General features: G+C 31.0%; 1 pseudogene; it reads left to right on the top strand.

The window, feature by feature from the left end:
- The first annotated feature begins 4,974 nt into the window (after positions 1-4,974).
- On the top strand, positions 4,975-5,644 carry LOC149542642 (dehydrodolichyl diphosphate synthase CPT3 pseudogene; annotated as a pseudogene).
- The last annotated feature ends 331 nt before the right edge of the window (positions 5,645-5,975 follow it).

The following is a 5,975-nucleotide window of genomic DNA, read 5'->3' as shown; positions in this document are numbered from 1 at the left end:
GGGAATATGCTGAAGAACCTTGTGAGGCACCTTTTTTGTTAATCAATCTGATTGATATCTACTAATATGACAAATAGGGCATTGTGTTGCAAATTCATGTTGTTTATGATATATAATATGATCGTTTGGACATTCATGTATTGTTTGATACTCCATTCCAATATCTTTCATGATGGCAGATAATTCTCAGTACAAGCAAGGTAGAATGTTTGATGATGGTAACAAACACTAACCTATCAACCTACGACCAAAAATATAATTTGTTAATTTAAAGAATATTAATTGCTACATGAACCCAATGTTAATTGTAAGGGAACTATGAGTAAAATAATGAAAGAAGATGGAAAACCTTAACATACATGTCATTGCTACGTTGGATAAACCATTCATAACCTTCAAGTTCACCAACAACAATACAATGAGAAAAAGAGTTGTTGGAGCCTTCATATAGGAACTCGTGTGCCTTCTCAAGTATAGGTACATCAAGCTCTATGTCAACATCATCATCATCATCTTGATCATCGTGATCTTCATCATTGTGGTCTTCTTCCATGGTATCATTACCTTCTACTTCAATATTCACACCTCCATGTTCTCTCATTGGGAAATCCACGTTCTTTGAATTGTCATGGTCCATAACATGAAACTTAGGGATGTTGACCTATATAAAAATGATGACCTTATATTAACCATGACCATGATTTCATCATCAAATCATGCCTTATGTAATTTATAAACTATTAAAATACATACCAATGGACGATATTCATTTCCCCCTTCAATGTGACCATGTTGCCTACAATGTTGCTCAACTGTTGTGATTAGATATCTTCGAGTCTTTAAGCCCTTACAAATTTTGAGAGGACAATAAAATTTTCCATCACCTTTTATTTTTAAGTTAGACCACAGTCTAGCAATTGTCTCCCTATTTTTTTGTGCATTGATATTGTCAGACATGGTCTTTCTTGAATGGAATGACTCATTGGTGGAAGAAGGATGATTTGTTTGCAACCTGCAGATGGAGTAGTAAGAGGAAGACACATATAGAAATGAATACTAAAGAGAGATAGAAAGAAAGATGTATATATAGAAAGATAGATTGATAAAGAGATAAAGAAATATAAAAAATGAAAAGTAAAAAATACTTAGTTGACCTTCCATAACTCAGAGGACCAAATCTTTGTTGATCAGTTTAACATAGATTGATGAACAAAAAATTCATAATAAAAATCTGATTTTTTTCCACACTTGTTCAAACCATATAATGAATGACAAAAAATGAATTGTATACGAGTCACTCCAAATCCTTAGCTTTTAATACGTTTCATAGATGAGATTGCATTATATGGTTTGAACAAGATGTGGAAAAAAATGAAATGACAGAGTCACTCCAAATCCTTAGCTTTTAATACGCTTCATATATGAGATTGATCATCACTCTGTTGATAATTTGGAGTGATAAGGATACAAATAGAGTGTAGTTGCTTTGTAAGCTCATGGTTTTTAAGTCATTTTGAAGGTCACTATGTTGGAACAGTCAGAACAAAAGGAGTGTATGGAACAATCAGAGCCTTAAGTAATATATGAGATCTAAAATCACTTGTAACATCAAACAACCACTTTGATATGGCTTAGAGAACCTAAAAATCCAAACATTATAGGGAAGCATCCAGCAAACATACTTCACATGGATGATAATTTTACAAACTTCGAGACAAATAAAGCTCACTTAACCTTGAACAAAACTAATATTTGTTCTTCAAAAGTAATGAAGATAGTAGAATACCCAAAAAACTTAACTTAGATTTGGTTGAATTTAACAAGAAGGTTCTAAAAACCATTCATTAGAGAAATCAATTCAAAGGTGATGTCTTGTTACATATGGTAAGATATTTTCACTTTCTAAAAGAAATATAATGCTTACTAGCTCTATGACACATTTTGATACAAAGAATTATAGTGACTAGTCAAAATATCAATATGCTCAATTTGGTATTATATGTCAAATTTTATAGTGCAACTTGAATTTGAAAGGCATAGGTACTATCTTCGGTATCTTAGCTACTATTATTTAAGTAGACTTTGATGCAATGAAGCTTGAACTCTATTTTGAAAAGAAAAGAGTTGTTGATTATTTAACTTCTACTAGTGCCACTTATCCAATTTATATAAAAATAATACCATCAATATTTGATAATAATTTCCACGATAAGTTGATGTAAAAAGAAGTAGAACAAAAGTATAGTAATAGTCTGGATTGAGTTGAAGACAAATTTATGGTATTCATTGATTGTGAAGGATATCAAAATCATATATTATAGTTCAAAATTTTGAAATAGAAGAAGATATGAATGTTAATTTTAGTTCTAATCCAAGATATAGTTCCAGATATTTTTAATATTTATATACATACTCTTGTCAAGAAATAAGGTTATTATTTTTAAAATAACATTTAATCTTCAAAGCCACCCAAATGAAAACACACAATATTTTGGTCTATTTGTTTCAATAATCCACTTATCCAATGAGCAATCATATCATTAAAAGCTTCATTACAGTATTTATAAAGCTCTTAAATTTTGTCAATTACAATCTTCCATAGAAAGAAAAGAAGTTACGAATTGCCCAGCCTAGATAATTTTGTTGAAGGAGATCTATGTTGTGGAAAACTTCTAAGAAATGCAAGTTACACTTCAAAACAAACAAAGACACACAAAGTCAGATGATACTTTTTTCTTCTATAAATTCCATTTAATTCTAATATTAACATAAAATAGAACGAGTTTAAATGACCATAAACAAATTGGCTTTAGAAACTTCCATTAATTCTTGGAAACTTTTGAAACATTTAAATTGAAACCCAAAGTAACATGAATATTTGGATTTAGTTATCAAACCTTATTTTAGTAGCATACTAAGGACTCCAAGAGCCTTACAACAACCAAGGAGGGTGGAAGTAATCCACCATTGGTAAGAAATAAAGATTGCATGTGCATATAGACTCAATCAGAGAGGATGATCTTAACAAGAACATCACATAAGAAATAAGATTAAATATCAGAAACAATGATAAAAAACTTCAAACTAGCCATTATATCAAGCCATCATTTGGATTAAAAAGTGGATCATCACATACACAAAGTTGATGAACATTAGAAATAGTGATGAGCATATTACTTTCAGATTGATTTAAAGTTCTATATTTGATTGATATAATATAGAAATAATATTCACAACTCATCCATTCTTCTCACATCTTTGAATTATAACACAGTGATCAAACTTAGATCAATACAATCTCTATATATATTATAAATTCATATCAGTCCTTGCCATATCAATGTGTATCTTGCAATGGCTTCATCCAGATTCTGGACGATCTCCATAAATCAACATTTCTACCAAAGTCAAATAAGATATTGCAATTGTTCATTCAATCCATACATTTGCAGATCGATATATATTTTCCCTTATAGTTGCAGATCAATATCTATTATATCAGTGATCATCTTGAACAAATCATTTTGGATATAATGTTTAAAAAGTTGATATTTGTTGATCAAAGACTTTCTTCATCACCCACATTGTTTATTGATTTCAGATCAGAGGATCATATTAGAATTATTTTTTGGCAATAAAATCTTGCAGATTAGTCTTCAATATCATCAAGGCAGCAAACATTTCATGTAAGAAGCCTTCAAGGCTCAACTGCTTAATTGACTATGGTTGTTTTTGGTTTTTATTGTTTTCCATTTTTGTGTGTTTTTGAGATGGTTTGACATGAAAAGCACTACATGTGCTGAATTAAAGCTTCTGAAAATTAATACTTGTTCTATTGGAAATTAAAGCACTAAATTTTCATTTTTTTTTCCTATTTTTTGGTGTAGCAAAATCAATTTTACTCCCAGCAAAATTGGCACCGACTAATAAGAATTCATAATTTATTGTACAAAAATTGATTTAAAAAATTAACTAGTTTTAAAAATAAATGAGCATTGAAGAATAGCTACCTTTAAGGGAAGGGAATCCAAATTAGACACGTTGATGGCATATTGCATTGGCTTGAAGACAACTTGTTAAAGAACAAACAAGTTTTAATCAATTTGGGTTGCTTGAAAGAAACAAGAGCTTAAAATGGGTCAACAAAATATAATAGATTAGTTAAGGAAGAATAACATGAACAAATCAAATTAATTTAAGGAAGAATAACGTGAAGAAATACTCTACTGAGAATGATCTTAACATATTCAATATTGCTTAGCACTTATCTTGACTAATTGTAGGAAATTCAAGCATTTTTAGGCAAGTTGATTGACAAGAGATGTCTCTTAGGAAATTATTACTTTGCGTAAAATCTGATCTACACTAAGAAAATATTTTCTAACCGCTATACACTCCATAGTTATCTCCTCCATGTTCATTTTTATATAATGAATGACGTTTCCCATCTCCTCTAATAAAATGATTTCTATGTGAGCCGCAGTGAAACTTCTAGAATTCAATCATTCGTGCAAAATTAAGTCACCCGTTGGTATAGAACATGCATAACATGTGAAGTTCTCAATATCTATCTAACACATGAGATTGTCTGGCAGTGGTTCAATGACCTTGCTTTTTCATGATAATTTAGTTATCAACCAAATCATCTTATTTCATTAATTTTGTGAATGAATATTATTAAAGAATGCACAAAAGATAAATAGGAACAATGACATTTATGGTGGCTGTAGATTGAATTATTAGTTGAGGTATCAAAAATTTGTCAATAATGTCTTTTAAGGCTAAAAATGACACATAATTGAACTTTAAAGAGAGATCTAGAATCCAATTTTCAAAAAATAAATTAAAAGATAAGATAAGCCAACCCTAATTTTTCCATCACAAATGATTCTGTGGTACGTAGTTAAAGACGCGTAAGCAAAAACTATTATACATTCCTTCATTATGATCAAGAAATGCCACCCATAATCAAAGATGACAAGTTTAACAGCATTCCAATCCTTCAATAGTTCTTACTTGCAAGAAAGTTTTGCATTTCTTGCAAATTCAATGAGAGAATTGTTTAGGAGATTTCTATTATGGTCTGTTTTAGCAAGCCCTATTCCAAAGCATGTTGCAATCATAATGGATGGTAATAGGGGATATGCAATGAATAGAAATAAGCAAAAATGGAGGGGCCATGAATATGGGTATAACAACTTGATGCATACTTTGAGAGATTGTTATGAAATTGGTATAAAATGTGAGTGCTTATGCTTTTAGTATTGAGAATTTCAAGTGCTCAAAGGAAGAAGTTGAGACACTTATGAATTTAATGAAGGAGAAGCTTGATCTTCTTGTTGAGAAGGAAAGCATGGTTAACAAGTATGGAATTAGGGTTCAACTTATAGGAGATATCATTCTTTTTCCTCAGAATGTGAGAGAATCAACAGAAAGGGCCATGGCTTTCTCTAGGAATAATGATAAGGCTATTCTAAATATATGTGCTCCTTATACTGGTACTCAGGAGATTGCTAAGGCTATTGAAGATGTTTTGGAGGAAGAGGATTTGGATGGAAAGAAGATTAGTGAAGAGGATATTGCAAAGCATTTGTATACTACATCTATGCAATACCTAGGAAGCATCTTATATTGTAACTATTAAGTCTATTTTAATTTTCAACTCTTCTTCTTCATTATTTCATAGAGAAAAAAACTTGTTACGATCAAATAGCATACTTGGGTAGTGGAAGAAACCCTTTTAACATTCGTTGCCCAAAAAGACAAGTCAACAATATAAAACCCTTTGCCAATCAGTAGTAAAAACTTCAAGAGATGATACCAAACCCTGCTATAGCCCTGGGCTTCTTATAATGTTGCATTTTGCCCTTACCTTTGATGGTGGTAAGTCTTCAAGTGGCCCTATATGCTCGAATGACGCTCCAATCAAAATGCCCTCCACTATGCCTTCAGGCAAAATGCCCTCCACTATGCCC

This window comes from Cupressus sempervirens, chromosome 8, assembly GCF_028749045.1.
Source record: "Cupressus sempervirens isolate cs-2001-9-10 chromosome 8, ASM2874904v1, whole genome shotgun sequence".
Taxonomy (NCBI): Eukaryota; Viridiplantae; Streptophyta; class Pinopsida; order Cupressales; family Cupressaceae; genus Cupressus; species Cupressus sempervirens.
Note: the sequence above shows the minus strand (reverse complement) of the source record. Positions and strands in the feature narration are given on the sequence as shown.